We start from the raw sequence: 19,782 nt of genomic DNA, 5'->3' as shown, positions 1-19,782 counted from the left end.
AGCAGTGACATGAAAATCAGGTGTTGACGAAAAATGTCAGGGGTAATCATTACTGTTTCTGAGCAAACAACCTGATCTTCTCTCTGAAATATAGAGGCTAACATGTCACAACTCATAAGCAGCAGCCTGTTGTTATATATAGTTTACATTCCTTGGCAAAGTTAGATATAATGAGTCCAGTAAATGTTTTGACAGGGCTTTTGTTTTGGAGAAACGTGCTGTGCTGTGCTTTGCAGTATGACAAATCTACTGACCTAGTGTTCTGATAACAAGAGAGCAACACATAACCCCGCTTCCCAAATTATCAGATGATTAATTGAAAAAGCAAAAGAAAATACAATAGTGCAGCGAGTCTCATTAACCGAGGAATGCCACATCATAATGAGCAATTAATGCAAACAACATCTAGCACTGATTGGCTGCCCAGCAAGTCTCCATGCATCACAGCACATGGAGACGAATATTTAGATGCGATGATTCACATTCATTGCCCATCATGACAACAGCCACGGTCTGAATGCACTCTGCGTGCAGATTGATAGCTATCTGTGCACTGTGCGACATGACTGTCTTCCACCTGCACTTTTTCCTGTTGGGTTGATGGTATGGAAACAAACCAAGCTTATACAAAAAGGATGATTAGGCTGACAATGCAATAAAAAGTACAACACAAGCAGTTCTGCATATGTTGTGGAATTATTAAGAGTTTTTTTCTATATGTCATCCATCTGGATGCTGGAGTTAGGGGTGTGGCCACAGTGACTGGCAGGTGTCACGGATCTGGCTCTCTCCATCAGTCTGTCCTGTTTGTCCTTTTTGGATAATTTTTAATTAAATTATCTGACAAATAATACAGCTTTCTGTTTAGTGCAGGCTGTCCAAGAAGTTTGAGCACCCATTTTGATGAGTGAAATTCTAGTATTTTATTGTATTACTTAGCACTAATTAGCAGGTATGTTACTGTGCACTGCGCACAGGATTTATGAAGACAGCATGCTAACCAGGCGTGCTAGGATTGGTTGAGAACTCCACCTTCTCATCCAAATAAGGTAACTTCTGGCTCTGAAAAGAACAACAACAAAACAACATCATGGCAGTAGCCAAAACATTAACACTAAGGCAATATTGGTGACAATTATGCACTTGTATTATCATCTGGCTTCATTGATAGATAAAGCTGGGTATCATCTGCAATGAGAATGTAAGCTATGCCTACTAATAATACTGCCTAGAGCAGGGGTGTCAAACTCAATCACAGGACAGGCCAAAATTGAAGACACAGTCTGAGTTGTGGGCCGGACAGTATTAAAAAAATTATTTTAATCAGTAATATGAATTTGAATGGCCAGAATACAGCAACTTTTTCCTCAACACATAACAACAGCACATATAAATAAAATATAACATTATATTTCAATTCAAAAATAACATCAGGCAAAATGAAAATATTTCAAACTGATGAAAATTTGCAATTCTTTCAGGTAAAAACTGTGATGTGAATTTCTGCACTTCACAGTCGGAAAAACGCTGTGCAGTGTGTCCAGTGTGTCTCAACAAAAAGCGCATCTGCAAACACAGCAGTGGAAACCTGGTCTGATTTTTTTTTTTTTTTTGGGACAATCACACACGTGTCCCATGGTCCCGTCCCTTAAGCTGCAGGTTTAACCCATTAAGATGCTTCATTATGTTGCAGAGAAAGGCTGACTCATACAGCCACCTTTCATCGTGGAGCCCTGCTAAGTCTTCTCCTTTAGTTTTCATGAACTTGACAGATTTCCTCATCCCACCTGTGTGATAAGGCACATCACTGAATTCAGAAGCCATTTCCACCAGAAAAGACTGAAACTGCAGTGATTTAAGTCTTTGCCTCTTAAAAGTTCACTGTCTGTGTTACGGTGCTTTTGGCGTGTTTTGTCTTCAGGACTTGCAACGTCAGCTCACCTGTGTGGGTCTCCCTCTGCATCTTCTCCCACATCTGTTCCACCAATCTGCTCTTTTCCCAGCACACCGCAGGCAGGGAAAATAGACAGACAGTTTACCTCCATTGGCAGCGATCAGGTCCTTTGCCTCCCACCTGTTTGGGATATCCCTGTTTTCCACTGTTCATTTGGCCATTTTTGGGGGTCAGGCTAGCTTAAATGTCCCTGTAAAAACCTTCACTAATGCTGCTTCTGTACTGTGATGAATTCTGAAACATGATTGAAATTCTTCAAATAAAGCCATTCCTCTGCAGATGATGAGTTAGCTGTTTTACAAAAACTCTTTCAAGAATTTTTGATGTGAAAGGAAGGTTGGAGATTGGCCTATAATTAGCTAAGCCAACTGGGTGAAGTGGTAGCTTTTTAAGTAGTGGTTTAATTACTGCCACCTTAAAGGCCTGTGGTATGTATCACATTAATCTTTGATCCTATTTAAGATTGAAGCATTAATTAATGGTAGAACTTCTTTGAGCAGTCTTCTAGGAATGGATATAATAGACACATTGGTGGTGTGGAGAAAGTAACTGTTGAAGTTAACTCAGAAAGTTCAATCAGAGCGAAAGAGTCTAAATAAATATAAGTAGTATTGAAAGAAGCTCAGAATCAGCTTTACTGACCAAGTATGTGTACTCATACAAGGAATTAGGCTTTCTTTGCGCTCAGTGTAACAGAACAGATTGATTACATTAGATCAAATTAGATTAGATTAAACTTTATTAACTCCTTTAGGAAGATTGTGTCAGGAAAAAGGATATATGTACAACAAAACGGTATATACAGTGTGGTTTGATTCAGCAGCAAGCGTGATGGATGTTTAAGTACAGACATTATATGAGTATTCAAAGTGTTCATCAGACAGCCTGTGGAAAGAAACTGCACAGACGTCTGTTTGTTTTCGTGTACGGTGCTCTGTAGCACCTACCAGATGGGAGGAACTGGAACAGGTTGTGTCCAGAGTGTAACGAGTCTGCAGTGAGTTCCCATTTCCTTATTCTGGATTTGTATAAATCCTGAGTCAAGGATTAGTCAGCACCAAGGATTTTTCTGCATACCTCACTGTTCTTTTCCTGTTTGATGGCTGATCCAAACCATACAGTAATGGATGTGCAGAGAAACAGGTTAGATTATTGCAGTGTAGAAATGGATCAACAGCTCCTGAGACAGGTTGAACTTCCTTTATCTGTACATAATAATATGTCTTTGAGATGGTTATTAATAATTTTTTTTCTCTAATGGTTAAAATTTTATTTGTGAAGAAATTTAAGAAGTCATTACAAGTCATGGTTACAGGAATACTCAGATCAACAGAGCTTTGACTCTTTGTCAGCTTGGCTACAGTACTGAAAAGAAACCTGGGTTTGTTCTTATTTTCTTCCATCAGTGATGAATAGTAAGATGTCCTAGCTTTATAGAGGGCTTTTTCTTTAAATAGAGCACTAAACTCTTTTTCTAGGCTAAATGAAGATCTTTCAAAGACACCATTTCCTCTCGAGCTAACCTCTCGCTTATCTACTTGAACCTGCACGTTTGTGAGTTATACCACAGTCAGGCACTTCTGATTTCAGGCTTTTCTTTTCAGAGGAGCCACAGTACCCATGTCGTATGCAGTGAGGATGTAAAACTATTAGATCTAATCTAATCTAATAGATTAAATGCAGTGCTGAGGCTGTTATTTTCTGCATCTATATGGCTGTATAACTATAATTATCCTATGTCAGTGGTTCTCTAAGTGTAGGCTGCGACTAAAGGTACTGTAGGAGGGCCACAGTAATAACAGAAATTCAGGTTGAAATTACTCACAAGTATCCATAGTTACATATTTATATAAATGTATTAATTTATATAAAAACCTAAATTAAAACTGATAATAGGAGGTGGATAGGAGGTGCTCTTTACTCTGGCCTAAATTTACCGCTCTTGTATTGAAGTTTGTGTCCAAGTGGCGAGTGGCAGTAAGTATTAACATTAACACTTTACATATGACTGGGCAGTATTAACAACAGCCAACAGCCGGTGTTGTTTTTTTAATCAAATTTTCAAGGAAATACATCATTTTCTCGTATTTTGATGAGTGAAGACAGGCTTCTAGCCAGGAAACCTTCCCTTGCCAGCGCTGTCAGACAATTTGGGGGGAGGGGGCATGGGATTTTGTGGTTTTTAAGTTTGCAATAGCACTCTTAACTTTGGAAACCACTGTTCTCTCTGAAGTGACATGTATAGTCAGCAGGTAGACTCAAAGGCAGGACTCCGGATAAAAGGTAACAGAGTTTATTTACAGATTCCTGGTCAAACAAATAATGCAGTAGTCCTCCAGCAGCTCAGGTTTCCTTGCTCTGGCCCAGATTTGGTAATTCTTAATGTCCTCTCTTCTTGTAGCTAGCCTCTCCTCTGTAACTCTGTAACTCAGGAAACAATAAGGTAAATGAAACAAGAATGTGCACAAAACAACAAACTTTGCACAGGAGCCAGCAACACTAACTGCCACAATCCAGCGAAGACAAACTGCAGCACGTCAGCTGAAATAGTGGCCTTGACGAGCTCATCAGGAACAGGTGAGTCTCGTAATTTCCAGGTGGATGTGCACTCAGAGGGCGGAGACCTGAACCAGGCCCCGCCCCTAAGCCACCAGACATGAGATGAAAACAAGAGCAGAGGGAGAGAGAGAAAGAGAGAGAAAACAAGAACTGGCAGCCGGACACGCACAGAAGGACCGAGGGTCATGATGTGAACTGAGCACTAAATCAGATAGAAAGACTGAGAAATCAGAGACAAACTCTGAGTAAGGACCAGGTGGACTATAGTTGACACCAAATAAAACTGTTTTTTGAGTTTTCTAATTAGGGTGTACAAGGCTAAGAATCAAGTTTTCAAATGAATTAAAATTCTCTCTGGGTCTATGGTCAGTTAATAAGCTGGAGTGGAAGCTTGCTGCTACTCCTCCTCCTTGGCCTGTACTTTGAGGATTCTGATTTAGGTTACTGCACTAAATTCAGTAATCACATTACAGTTACAATTATGTCATTACCTGCATTACAAAGGTTCCTCAGTTATCTGCATGACAGGGGGACAGAACAAATAAAAACCATAAGACAAACAGTTTTCTTGCACTAAAATATGTTGATTTCAGTTCACATGCAGGGGGAGGAAAATGGTGGAGCATCTACAGCTTTTGAGGAGTGGAGATATGGGTATTATTTTCATTTTTAATGCACAATAGGACAAGAGCTCAATGGTAAAGTGCAAACTGCACCCAAAAGGGAAGCAACTTCTGTTATAGTGCTAACACGATTTCGGCTCTTTGCAAACAACTACACAGACAGCATGCTAACACAAACATAGCAAAGAACCCAGAGTGATGTTAAAGCTGAGAGCCTGATCTGCCACAGGTAACAAAAGCTGTGGTGAGCAGACAGGCTGCTTGTACTGTAACTTTAATTTCTATCTATACATATTTCCACAGTAGAATCAGTGTGGCAATCCCTTTGGAGTCTTTTTGAGCTGGATTTCAATTTTGTGTTGTCAATTTTGTGTTCTAAAAACAAAGTATTTTAGCGTTTCAGCCTGAATGTCTTGGGTTTGTGCTGCAATTAGATGTGCCTGAGGTTTGAGTGACAAAAAATAATGGCTGAACTACAACGACTCAAACTTTATTTATACAACACAAACATAATTTCAATTCAATTCAATTCAATTTTATTTATATAGCGCCAAATCACAACAAACTGTCGCCTCAAGGCGCTTTGTATTGTGGGTAAAGACCCTACAATAATACAGAGAAAACCCAACAGTCAAAACGACCCCCTATGAGCAGCACTTGGCGACAGTGGAAAGGAAAAACTCCCTTTTAACAGGAAGAAACCTCCAGCAGAACCAGGCTCAGGGAGGGGCAGTCATCTGCCGCGACCGGTTGGGCTGAGGGGAGAGAAAGACATGCTGTGGAAGAGAGCCAGAGATTAATATCAAATAATGATTAAATGCAGAGTGGAGTATAAACAAAGTAAATAAGGTGAATGAGAAACAGTGCATTATGTGAACCCCCCAGCAGACTAGGCCTATAGCAGCATAACTAAGGGATGGTTCAGGGTCACCTGATCCAGCCCTAACTATAAGCTTGATCATAAAGGAAAGTTTTAAGCCTAATCTTAAAAATAGAGAGGGTGTCTGTCTCCCGAATCCAAGCTGGAAGCTGGTTCCACAGAAGAGGCGCCTGAAAGCTGAAGGCTCTGCCTCCCATTCTACTCTTAAGTATCCTAGGAACCACAAGTAAGCCAGCAGTCTGAGAGCGAAGTGCTCTGTTGGGGTGATATGGTACTATGAGGTCTTTGAGATAAGATGGTGCCTGATTATTCAAGACCTTGTATGTGAGGAGAAGAATTTTAAATTCTATTCTAGATTTAACAGGGAGCCAATGAAGAGAAGCCAATATGGGAGAAATATGCTCTCTCTTTCTAGTCCCTGTCAGTACTCTAGCTGCAGCATTTTGGATCAGCTGAAGGCTTTTCAGAAAGCTTTTAGGACAGCCTGATAATAATGAATTACAATAATCCAGCCTAGAAGTAATAAATACATGAATGAGCTTTTCAGCATCACTCTGAGAAAGGATGTTTCTAATTTTAGAAATATTGCGCAAATGCAAAAAAGCAGTCCTACATATTTGTTTAATATGCGCATTGAAGGACATATCCTGGTCAAAAATGACTCCAAGATTTCTCACAGTGTTACTGGAGGCCAAAGTAATGCCATCCAGAGTAAGTATCTGGTTAGACACCATGTTTCTAAGATTTGTGGGGCCGAGAACAAGAATTTCAGTTTTATCTGAATTTAGAAGCAGGAAATTAGAGGTCATCCAGGCCTTAATATCTTTAAGACATTCCTGCAGTTTAACTAATTGATGTGTGTCATCTGGCTTCATTAATAGGTAAAGCTGAGTATCATCTGCATAACAATGAAAATTGATGCAGTGCTTTCTAATAATACTGCCTAAGGGAAGCATGTATAATGTAAATAAAATTGGTCCTAGCACAGAACCCTGTGGAACTCCATAATTAACCTTACTGTCTGAAGAAGACTCCCCATTTACATGAACAAATTGGAGTCTATGAGATAAATATGCTTCAAACCACTGCAGTGCAGTACCTTTAATACCTATAGCAAGCTCTAATCTCTGTAATAAAATGTTATGGTCAACAGTATCAAAAGCTGCACTGAGGTCCAACAGGACAAGAACAGAGATGAGTCCACTGTCAGAGGCTCTAAGAAGATCATTTGTAACCTTCACTAATGCTGTTTCTGTACTGTGATGAATTCTGAAACCTGACTGAAACTCTTCAAATAAACCGTTCCTCTGCAGATGATCAGTTAGCTGTTTTACAACTACTCTTTCAAGAATCTTTGAGAGAAAAGGAAGGTTGGAGATTGGCCTATAATTAGCTAAGACAGCTGGGTCAAGTGATGGCTTTTTAAGCAGAGGTTTAATTACAGCCACCTTGAAGGTCTGTGGTACATAGCCAACTAATAAAGACTGATTGATCATTTTTAAGATTGAAGAATCAATAATTGGAAAGACTTCTTTGAACAGTCTAGTAGCAATGGGATCTAATAAACATGTTGCTGGTTTGGAGGAAGTAACTATTGAAGTTAACTCTGAAAGATCAACTGGAGCAAAAGAGTCTAAACAAATACCAGCAGTGCTGAAAGCAGCCGAACATGAAGAATAATCTTTGAGATGGTTATGAATAATTTTTTCTCGAATGTCTGAAATTTTATTTGTAAAGAAATCCATGAAGTCACTACTAGTTAACGTGAAAGGAATACTCGGCTCTACAGAGCTCTGACTCTTTGTCAGCCTGGCTACAGTGCTGAAAAGAAACCTGGGGTTGTTCTTATTTTCTTCAATTAATGATGAATAGTAAGATGTCCTAGCTTTACGAAGGGCTTTTTTATAGAGCAACAAACTCTTTTTCCAGGCTAAATGAGCATCTTCTAATTTAGTGAGACGCCATTCCCTCTCCAGCTTTCGGGTTATCTGCTTTAAGCTGTGCGTTTGTGAATTATACCACGGAGTCAGGCACTTCTGATTTGAAGCTTTCCTTTTCAGAGGAGCCACAGTATCCAAAGTTATACGCAGTGAGGATGTAAAACTATTGACGAGATAATCGACCTCACTGGGAGCAGAGTTTAGGTAGCTGCTCTGCACTGTGTTGGCACATGGCACTGAAGAGCATAACAATGAAGGAATTAGATCCTTGAACTTAGTTACAGCACTTTCAGAAAGACTTCTACTGTAATTAAACTTATTCCCCACTGCTGTGTAATCTATTAAAGTAAATGTAAATGTTACTAAGAAATGATCAGACAGGAGGGGGCTTTCAGGGAATACTGTTAGGTCTTCAGTTTCTATGCCATATGTTAGGACAAGATCCAGAGTATGATTAAAGTGGTGGGTGGGCTCCTTTACATTTTGAGAGAAGCCAATTGAATCTAACAATAGATTAAATGCAGTGTTGAGGCTGTCATTCTCAGCATCTACATGGATGTTGAAATCACCCACTATAATTATTTTATCTGAACTGAGCACTAAATCAGATAAAAAGTCTGAGAAATCAGACAGAAACTCTGAGTAGGGACCAGGTGGACGATAGATAATAACAAATAAAACAGGTTTTTGATTTTCCCAATTAGGATGGACAAGACTAAGAGTCAGGCTTTCAAAAGAATGAAAACTTTGTCTGGGTCTCTGATTAATTAATAAGCTGGAATTGAAGATTGCAGCTAATCCTCCTCCTCGACCTGTGCTTCGAGCATTCTGACAGTTACTGTGACTCGGGGGTGTTGATTCATTTAAACTAACATATTGTAGCGATTCTCTTAGTTAGAGAGCGTGTTGATGTTGTGGGATTTCGGACTGTTCGGGAGGTTCGTGAAGGCAGCATGGAGAGAGAGAAAAGACCGAGAGCTTGCCTGTGTGTGTGTGTTGCTGTTCCGTTGTTGTAGTTGTGGTTGGCGTGGCTGTGGCCTACAGCAGCCGTTTTTCTGGTAATAAAGACGACCTTTGTTGTGAACATCGCCGACTGTGGAAGTGTGTTTACAACGTTACAATATTCATCCTGCTGTAACCAGGTTTCTGTAAGGCCGAATAAATCAATACGTTGATCAATTATTAAATCATTTACTAATAGGGACTTGGAAGAGAGAGACCTAATGTTTAACAATCCACATTTAATTGTTTTATTCTTTGGTGCAGTTGATGAAGCTGTATTATTTATTGTTTTTGAATTTTTATGCTTAAATAGCTTTTTGCTGATTTTAGCTTTGGTTTTTGGTGGTCTGGGAGCAGGCACCGACTCTATGGGGATGGGGTTTTGGGGGGATGGCAGGAGGAGAGAAGCTGCAGAGAGGTGTGTAAGACTGCAACTCTGCTTCCTGGTCTCAACCCTGGGTAGTCAGTTTTTAGGAGGGTTAATAAATTTGGCCAGATTTCTAGAAATGAGAGCTGCTCCATCCAAAGTGGGATGGATGCCGTCTCTCCTAACAAGACCAGGTTTTCCCCAGAAACTTTGCCAATTATCTATGAAGCCCACGTCATTTTTTGGACACCACTCAGACAGCCAGCGATTCAAGGAGAACATGCAGGCTAAACATGTCGCTCCTGGTCTGATTGGGGAGGGGCCCAGAGAAAACTACAGAGTCCGACATCGTTTTTGCAAAGTTACACACCGAGTCAATATTAATTTTAGTGACCTCCGATTGGCGTCACCGGGTGTCATTACTGCCGACGTGAATAACGATCTTACCAAATCTACGATTAGCCTTAGCCAGCAGTTTCAAATTTCCATGAATGTCGCCTGCTCTGGCCCCTGGAAGACATTTGACTATGGTCGCCGGTGTCTCTAGCTTCACGTTTCTCAAAACAGAGTCACCAATAACCAGAGTTTGTTCCTCGGCGGGTGTGTCGCCGAGTGGAGAAAAACGGTTAGAGACGTGAACAGGTTGGTGGTGTACCCGGGGCTTCTGCTTAGGACTACGCTTCCTCCTCACCGTCACCCAGCCGGCCTGTTTTCCCTGCTGCTCGGGATCTGCTGGGGGGGAGCTAACGGCGGCTAAGCTACCATGGTCCGCACCCGCTACAGGGGCCTGGCTAGATGTAGGATTTTCCAGGGTGCGGAGCCGAGTCTCCAGTTCAGAAAGCCTGGCCTCCAGAGCTACAAACAGACTACATTTATTACAAGTACCGTTACTGCTAAAGGAGGCCGAGGAGTAACTAAACATGTGATACCCAGAGCAGGAAAGTGCAGGAGAGACAGGAGAAGAAGCCATGCTGGTAGTGAGTCGGCTAAGGGCTAAGCTACTAGCTGAGTTAAGCTAGCGAATTTCTAAAAACAAATAAAGTGAGTAATGTGAGTAATGTGAATACAGGTGATTCAGCAAAGAGTATGCTATTTAAAGTAGGTGAAGATTACACTAAAATATGTTATTATCCAGATAAATCGAGTTATACAGATATAACAGCTAACAAACACTGTGCTCCGAAACTGGAACAGGAAGTGATACAATACCGCAGTGAGAGCCAACACCAAGTGACAGCGCCACATAACAAGCCCTTTGTGGCCTCATCAGTGATGATCTACAGCATTCAACACATTATTCCTCAGAATCCCTCTGGAATCCATTATGCTGCCTTCCATTATCCTGGTAGGTTTGTGGGTACAAAACTGAAAAAGAAAAAAAAAAACATGTATTTGCTGTTCTGTCTGTAGGTGGATATTCTGCATCTCTGCAGAAATATATTTTTCTATTACCAACATAGTATATTAACTGGGAGGTGTTTACCTGTGACTCCTAAAAGATACAGCACATGGTTATCAGAAAGGCTTGAGGTTAAAAAGTGAATGCGTTAGGTTATTTTGATAATACCAAGAACTCGGTTTAAAGTTCTCATTAACAAATGCAAAAACACATCAGCAGTTACTTATCAGACATCACCTAATCACAGCCAGTTGCCAACAAGATTTAACAACACTGAGTCCCCTGTGGCGAACAGTGTGTCATTGAACCAGTTAAGCTAATCTTCCCTCCTATCACACCTTTTCATGCCAAATAGAGGTGCTTAATTCCCCTTGTTGTTGTAGAAAATTAATTGCACATTAGTCTCATTTTATTTGAATTAAAACACATCTTTCTAAGCCTCCGCAGCAGACTAGTTCTGTTTGAGCGGTGAACTGGCCACTGTCTGACAATATGAGCGGGATAACTGCTGGAACAGAATAATTCTCTTTGTGCAAACAAACAAGGCAACAATCTAAACAAAAAAGCCATGAATAAAGAAGACAAGGGCATATTTGTTCAGACATTGGCATAATCTGAGCGTCTGGTTCTGTGTGATATGTGGTGATCCAGGAGACTAGCATATTTGTTTGTGTTGTCTTCTCATTTGCATTGAAATATGTGTGTTTTCTCCCTAAAGAACATCAGAGGACATCATTAAATGTTGAAAGGCACAGACATAAATTAAACATTATCATTTCATGTTTCCTCATTTTGTAAACTTTTTGAGAGATTTCTTATCACAGCCCCACATCTTAATTACAGCCATATACAATCCACTCGGGTATGTCTTTATTCTGTGAGGACTGAACACAGAGAAGATGGAAGTAAAAGTCACAGAAATGTTGCCAAAACTTGATATCCATTACGTATGCAGTGAAGAAGGGGGGAAAAAAGTGCTTCTGAAAACAGATATCAAGCAGCATGGTGGCCTATTTATTGCTAATGAAGAAATCAGAAACCTGTCAGGGTCTTGGCAGGCTCAGGGGTTTTTTTTCTGTTTATTCTCCTCTGTCTTTCTCTCTGTCTTTCGCTCTTTCACTCTGTTATCTCAGGTGTAGAGGTGGGCCTACCTGTGTCTCCACTTATGGGCGGAGCTGCCTAGTCACAGGCTTGCCCTCACTCAACTACAATGCATAACCTCATCAAAGCTGAGTATTTAAGGACTGGCTGTGGCTGTTATTTTCTGCCAAATTGTTGCTTCCACTATGGTGGTAAATAGGCTCACCCAGTTGTTTTTGTGCTTTTTGCTCGGTAATCCTCTTCCCGTGTCTCTTACCCAGTTCCCTGCCTGGAGGTCACTGTCTGTTCCTGGGAGAACTCACCTGTGTTCTTTTGTGGAGTCAGAAGATCACAGCCATCCATTTCCTCTTTCACTCACAGAGTCAGTCTGCGTTTGTGGAAACAAAGGCTTACCTGTTACTCACCTGCCTGCCCACTCTTCACTGAACCTCTTTCATCTTCTCTGGATCCCAGCCTGCCCACCAGTTACCCCCCCCCCCCCCCCCCCCCCCCTTTCAAGCCTCAAATTCCAATGCTAACAAGTAAGGCCTCTAAGCTTCTTATCGCTTCACCTTTGCAAATCTGTGTTTGCTGGCCCTCCCTAATAACCTGACTGCCTCTCTGCAGGCCCTTCCTGAGTACTCCTGATGGAAATGGTTCCTGCCCAGTTGCTCACCTGCCTGTCATTAATTCCATTCATTCTATAAATACATCTTTTAAAACCTTTATAGGCTGAGTCTGCTCCTTGGGTCCAGAAATAGCAAAATCATGACAAAATCATCCTTGAGCAACATCCCAAGTACCATATGCCACTTTCAGACAAAAGAATTCTGCACAGTTTTTCCTTTTCTCCCATGTCGACACCGCTGGGAGCGTGCTGGCTGCCTGCTGTTACAGCTCCTCCACCAGCATTCACCTGTAGGTTCCAGATGAATATTTATTCATCACTGACACCCCAGTTTCTATATGTAACATCTTATTACAGCAGCAGGATATAGTTCATTACTGTGCACAAACATCAGTTGTTTGACGGAAATACTTTTATGCTTATCCAACTTGTGGTGTTCCAGTAAATACTAATTGCCTGAGTGGGTTTTGAGACCTTCAAGGGGCTATCAAGGAAGTTTCTGGAGGTTCAATGATATTTTCAAATGTATTTATTAGACAAAACCAAAGGAACTGTGGAAACTCTCTGCTCAAAAAGGTGTCCCATTGATTTCAAGTTTGTATCTACTGTAACTGTACTGCAACGGAAGATATCATATCTAGCATGTTGCATCCAACATTATCAACTGCATATCTAATGTCACAGCTAACATTTAGGTCTTTGCATTCATACTTTGATATAGGCCGTGCACAAAGGCAATTGTATGTCAGCGTATTAAACTGCAGTCAGACTGCTATTTTAAATTTACAAACTTTTCATTAACAGGAAAAAAAAAAGACTTTCAAGTGTAAATTTGAAAAGAGCCAAGTGATAATTATTTTAGGAAATCAGAAACAAAAAAGAAAGGCAGGGCTTCCACACAGAGAGTGGAATTAATGTTAATTTCTGTTTGTGCTCCACTGTGGATATACCTTTATCAAATTGCAATGCAAAATGAGGAATCACCTCTACTTTGTGAGCTGGAATATTAAAAACCCTTTGGGAAATGACATGAAATTCAATTCCTTGTGTACAGCTCGTTTGACTATACAGTAAATCAAAGCAGGGGATGTTGATGCCTGCCTCTTATGCAACATCATTGTGCTATGGCAATTGTCCAACGAAAATTCAGCAGGTCAATTTATTTTCCTAATGAGAATATTGTGCAGCAGCACAGATAACAACGTGCAGCCTACAACAGCCACTATTTGTCATTTAAAGCATTACCAGAAGCCCTAGAAAATATACTGAGATGCACCTCACAAATAAACTCTAATTTCCTTCCTGAAAATGTCATTCATGTTCAGTATCAGTGAAGGACAAAGAAAGGTCTAAGGCACAGATAGAATGTGACACTAACTTCACCTCACAGCGTTTCATCCACAGAGCTGTCCTGCCTATTAGTCTTATGTGTGCTGGAGTTCTGATGCTGTGAGGATTTGACAGGCTCACTACAGAACCTCAAATTAACTTAATTTGGGTTTGAATGTCATCCTCCAAAAAGCCGCCTTGCTTTTCCTTAGCTGTAACCTCTGACTGTCCCTCATCTTGAAGCCTGGTCATTATAGGAACACAGCGTTTCCTCGGGCCAGGGACTGAAGGCATTAATGAGCAAGATGACTGGCCCAGACAGTGGCTTTTTAATTAGCAGCAAGACCACTTTTTTTCCTCAGTGATCTTCTTAATTTTCATAACAGGAAATTATTTTTGGATACTTTTGCTCTCTTATGTTAGGCTGCCCATTAAGGTGTGAATGGCACAAATAACAAGGTGTGGTAATTGGAATTGCACAAAATTGCCACAGTTTGAGTGGCATTTTTGTGCTGCGACTCTTCTTCTTTTTCAACCCAAGCCCAGAGATGAAAGAAGTTTAATTTTACTCACATGGTATTCATATTTCAATTTTGGCAGGGAGTAAACACACAGCAAGAAAGAACACAAATCTTCATTCTGTTCACTTAAGGAAAAAGCCTCCTACGGTCGCTCGGCACTCGATCTCAAAGCTTTACCTAGCCAGCTTTAGCTGATTTGCTTGGATGCTTTGGATCCTTTAAGATCGGACCATAATTTCTACAGTATGAGCAGCATCAAGAGACTGGAGCACTTTGGTCCTGTAGCATCTACTGCTACAGTAACATTAATATTTATACACAAACCACATGTGCATCATAAATTCTTAACATAAAAATGGCTTTACTTTGAAGTGATTTGTCTTTTTTTTTTTTTTTTTTTTTTTTTAAATTTCAGTCCAACAGCAATCTTTGGTTCTATCAGAGGGGTACACATCCTCAAGTTGAGATACACTGGAATACTCACAGTGAGCGACCCTACCCTTGGGACCAGGTTTCTTTGAACATTTTTACATAATGGAGCTCATATTGATTTTTGTTTTGAACTAGAGGGAAGAGTATGAATAGGAAGCACTAATATTTTAATCTTGCATTCCCAAGATGGAGAGATACACAAACAAGATTTTCTTTCTTTTGTAAGAAAGAAAGTTAGACTTTTTTTAAAAAAAAACTACCATAGATTTGCACAGAAAAAACTCAAACGCTTGTGGATCTATATTGTTTGGTGTATTTAGGGTGAAGTAATTCTCTTGCACTCTTTGCACTGTCTGTCATTCTGGACTCTGACATTATAGCTGACAAGTGATCAATTGCTCCACTTAGAAAAGTTTTTGAAAGAGTCAGCTCAACAGATCACCATCCTGTGATGGAGCAGAAATTGAGTGTGGGTTTGCAAACATAGGCTCATATTGATTTTCATATGAAGAATGAATTATTTCTACCATATCTCTCAGATTTGATTTATAGTCATTTTGCTGTCTGTACTCTAATTCATACAAGCAGCCAGAAACCCCTTTCTTATATGGAGAGTGATACCCTTTGCCAAAGGCCACTCAAACAATAATGTGTTCTTTTAGATTAGCCTGTCAGGTACAATGTAATTGACTGGGGAGATTAAAAAGAAGATATCACAGTGCATTATTGATTCACATGTGAAGAGGGTCACATGTACCACAGTTTATCAGCACCCCAGCAGACAGTCTGGCAATGGGAGACTTTTTATAAAACCCTCCAGGGGACAAGGGGGAGATATTAAAAGGTTATACTCAGCCAGTTGTTTACAAGTTTGCATCTACACCCTATTCCCATTCTTATACTGAACCCGTATTGAAAAAGGTGTTGAGCACAATACAGCAGACACTTCTCAGCATAATTTACTGTAGAGAAGAGAAGATGTAGGTGAGAGTGACTTGTGAGTGGAAAGTTGACAGACTGAATGCTAAAACTGACTATTAAAATGTCAGTCGCCAAAGCAGTGAAAGGGATGAAAGGGCCTACAGCCACGCTTTAATGTGCTGCAGGGCTGTATTTAAGCAAAGCAGCGCTTTGAGCAAAATGCTAGCAGCAACATGAAAACATTCTCACAGTGAGAATGCTAACATGCTGGTGATGGCGTGCTAACTGTTGAGTTAGTAAGCCATCATTTTGGAAAATATCAGTAGTACTGGAAAAATAGAAACTGTGTGTAATTCAGTTTCCATCTAATAGTTCATTTCCATTCAGTGACTGTCAAGAATTTTAAAAATTTTGTAGCATTTGTTAGGTGCTTCTCTAGATATTCTCCAGCCTGGAAAAATATCACTTGTTTGGTGGAACAAGCATTTCTAGAGACATCTTCACAACTGCTGTTATTAGATGTCATTAATTTGTAATTGTCCTATGATCTTATAGGGTTTCTTCACTTAGCTTCACTTAGCTATTTCCCAGAATTCCCTTCAACAACCCTCTGATATATGTGCTGTGAAGTTGTGTAGGCAGTTAAAGATAACAGAGTTTTATTAATTAAACAGCTACTCCTCAGTCAAAATATGTTTTATGCTTTTATTATAATACACTGCTGTTTATTAAGGTTACTGTAAATTAGTGATTTATCTTCTGCATTGATGGGTTTATCCTTGCATTATGATTTAATGTCATTGCAAAAGAGATGGCAGTGTTACCTTACCATTTTTGGATATTACCCAGCATTTAATTCAATTCAGTTCAATTCAATTCAATTCAACTCAATTTTATTTTATTTATATAGCACCAAATCTCAACAAACAGTCACCTCAAGGCACTTTATATTGTAAGGTAAAGACCCTACAATAATACAGAGAAAACCCAACAGTCAAAACGACCCCCTATGAGCAAACACTTGGAAACGGTGGGAAGGAAAAACTCCCTTTTAACAGGAAGAAACCTCCAGAAGAACCAGGCTCAGGGAGGGGCAGTCATCTGCCACAACCAGAAGGGGCTGAGGGGAGAGAGACAGGACAAAAGATACACTGTGGAAGACCAGAGATTAAGAATAACAAACGATTAAATGCAGAGTGGTACAAGCAGAGTGAAAAGAGGTGAATGAAAAGAAACAGTACATCATAGAAACCTCCCAGCAGCCTAGGCCTATTGTAGCATAACTAAGGGATGGTTCAGGGTCACCTGATCCAGCCCGAAATATAAGCTTTATCGAAAAGGAAAGTTTTAAGCCTAATCTTAAAAATAGAGAGGGTGTCTGTCTCCTGAATCCAAACTGGGAGCTGGTTCCACAGAAGAGGGGCCTGAAAGCTGAAGGCTCTGCCTCCCATTCTAATTTTAAATATCCTAGGAACCACAAATAAGCCAGCAGTCTGAGAGCGAAGTGCTCTATTGGGGTCTTTCAATCAGGCCCCATCTTTAAGATAAGATGGGGCCTGATTATTGAAGACCTTGTAGGCAAGGAGAAGGATTTTAAATTCTATTCTAGATTTAACAGGGAGCCAATGAAGAGAAGCCAATATGGGAGAACTCTGCTCTCTTTCTAGTCCCTGTCAGTACTCTAGCTGCAGCATTTTGGATCAGCTGAAGGCTTTTCAGGGAGCTTTTAGGACAGCCTGATAATAACAGGTTACAATAATCCAGCCTAGAAGTCATACATTTTCAGCATCACTCTGAGACAGGATGTTTCTAATTTTAGAAATATTGCACAAATGCAAAAAAGCAGTCCAACATATTTGTTTAATATGTGCATTGAAGGCGTTCTCATAGTGTTACTGGAAGCCAAGGTACTGTCATCCAGTATCTGATTAGACAACATGTTTGTGGGACAGAGTACAAGAACTTCAGTTTTATCTGAATTTAGAAGCAGGAAATTAGAGGTCATCCAGGCCTTTATGTCTTTAAGACTTTTCTGCAGTTTAATTATTGATGTGTGTCATCTGGCTTCATTGATAGATAAAGCTGAGTATCATTAGCATAACAATGAAAACGTATGCAATGCTTTCTAATAATACTGCCTAAGGGAAGCATGTATAATGTAAATAAAATTGGTCCTAGCACAGAACCCTGTGGAACTCCATAATTAACCTTAGTGTGTGAAGAAGACTCCCCATTTATTAGATAAATATGATTCAAACCACTGCAGTGCAGTACCTTTAATACCTATAGCATGCTCTAATCTCTGTAATAAAATGTTATGGTCAACAGTATCAAAAGTTGCACTGAGGTCCAACAGGACAAGAACAGAGATGAGTCCACTGTCAGAGGCTGTAAGAAGATCATTTGTAACCTTCACTAATGCTGTTTCTGTACTGTGATGAATTCTGAAACCTGACTGAAACTCTTCAAATAAACCGTTCCTCTGCAGATGATCAGTTAGCTGTTTTACAACTACTCTTTCAAGAATCTTTGAGAGAAAAGGAAGGTTGGAGATTGGCCTATAATTAGCTAAGACAGCTGGGTCCAGTGATGGCTTTTTAAGTAGCCGTTCAATTACAGCCACCTTAAAGGCCTGTGGTACATAGCCAAGACAGATTGATCATATTTAAGATTGAAGCATTAATAAATGGAAGGAATTCTTTAAGCAGTCTAGTCGGAATGGGAGCTAATAAACATGTTGATGGTTTGGGGGAAGTAAATATTGAAGTTAACTCCAAAAGGTCAACTGGAAAGAAAGAGTCTTAACAGATACCAGCAGTGCGGAAAGCAACCGAACTGAACTGAACTGAAGATATGTCCTTGAGATGGTTATGAATATTTCTTTCTCTGATGTCTAAAATTTTATTTGTAAAGAATTTCATGAAGTCACTACTAGTTAAAGTCAAATTAATACTCGGCTAAACGGAGCTCTGACTCTTTGTCAGCCTGGCTACAGTGCTGAAAAGAAACCTGGGGTTGTTCTTATTTTCTTCAATTAATGATGAATAGTAAGATGTCCTAGCTTTACAGAGGGCTTTTTTATAGAGCAACAAACTTTTTCCAGGCTAAATGAGCATCTTCTAAATTAGTGCGACGCCATTTCCTTTCCATCTTAAGAGTTATCTGCGTTAAGCTGTGCATTTGTGAATTATACCACAGAGTCAGGCACTTCTGATTTGAGGCTTTCCTTTTCAGGGGAGCCACAGTATCCAAATCCATTTAGCTGCTGCATATAATTTGAGTGTGACAGGTCAGCAATTACACAACTACTCTGCGAAACAACAGGAATAATTTTTAATATCTGATTTAAGTAAGTCTGAAAAAAGTGTTTTCACACTAGTCTTAGTACTCGTTGCCAGTAAAAAGACCTTCCCTGTTCTGGGTATCTCTCTCAGTTATGAATATTGTATAAACACAGAGCTTGTGGAGTTGAAAAACAGCATGCTGAGAAAACCTTTCCCTGGATAAATAGAAGTTCTGAAATGTGTAAGAAAGGTCATAAAGATCTCAAGGGAAGACCAAAGGAGTGTTTCATTCATATTTTAATAAATGTTCTCAGGTCAGGGATGAATACACACAGGAGCAGGTGAAAGGTGAACCTGGTATAAATAGCTGATGTGGAATGGTGCAAAGCACGACTGTCAGTTCGATGATGCTTGTGCTATACCATAGAAGAGATAATTACACTGCTGTGATCCAGCTTGAGTTATTGACAGCTCTCACATAATTAACATGTTTAAAGAGCTTTCAGAAAGTTACAGATCAGTTACAGTTACATCAACAAGAAATTTGTACAAAATCATAATAGAGACAAGGCTTAAAGGATTGAATGTAACAGACAGACAGCTGTAATATTTATCATATTTCCACTGCATTTTTCTATAGCACACTTCTCTGACCCATAAAATGAGACTATGCCTAAATTAGGCTTGATGTTATAGTGCGTATAGTGCATGTTGTCTCCCTCCCTTTTGACATTCTCTCAATACTGACTTTATGTCTGTGATTTCTGCAAAGGGCCTCTTTTCAGACATCCTTGTACTGCCCATAACTGCACAGAGAAGCAGAGCTGGAATATCAACCCTGTGTTTTCACCACTCAAAAGCCA

The sequence above is a fragment of the Archocentrus centrarchus genome, chromosome 6 (assembly GCF_007364275.1).
Source record: "Archocentrus centrarchus isolate MPI-CPG fArcCen1 chromosome 6, fArcCen1, whole genome shotgun sequence".
Classification (NCBI taxonomy): Eukaryota; Metazoa; Chordata; class Actinopteri; order Cichliformes; family Cichlidae; genus Archocentrus; species Archocentrus centrarchus.
The sequence above is the reverse complement of the archived record's forward strand: the minus strand, read 5'-3'. Positions refer to the sequence as shown.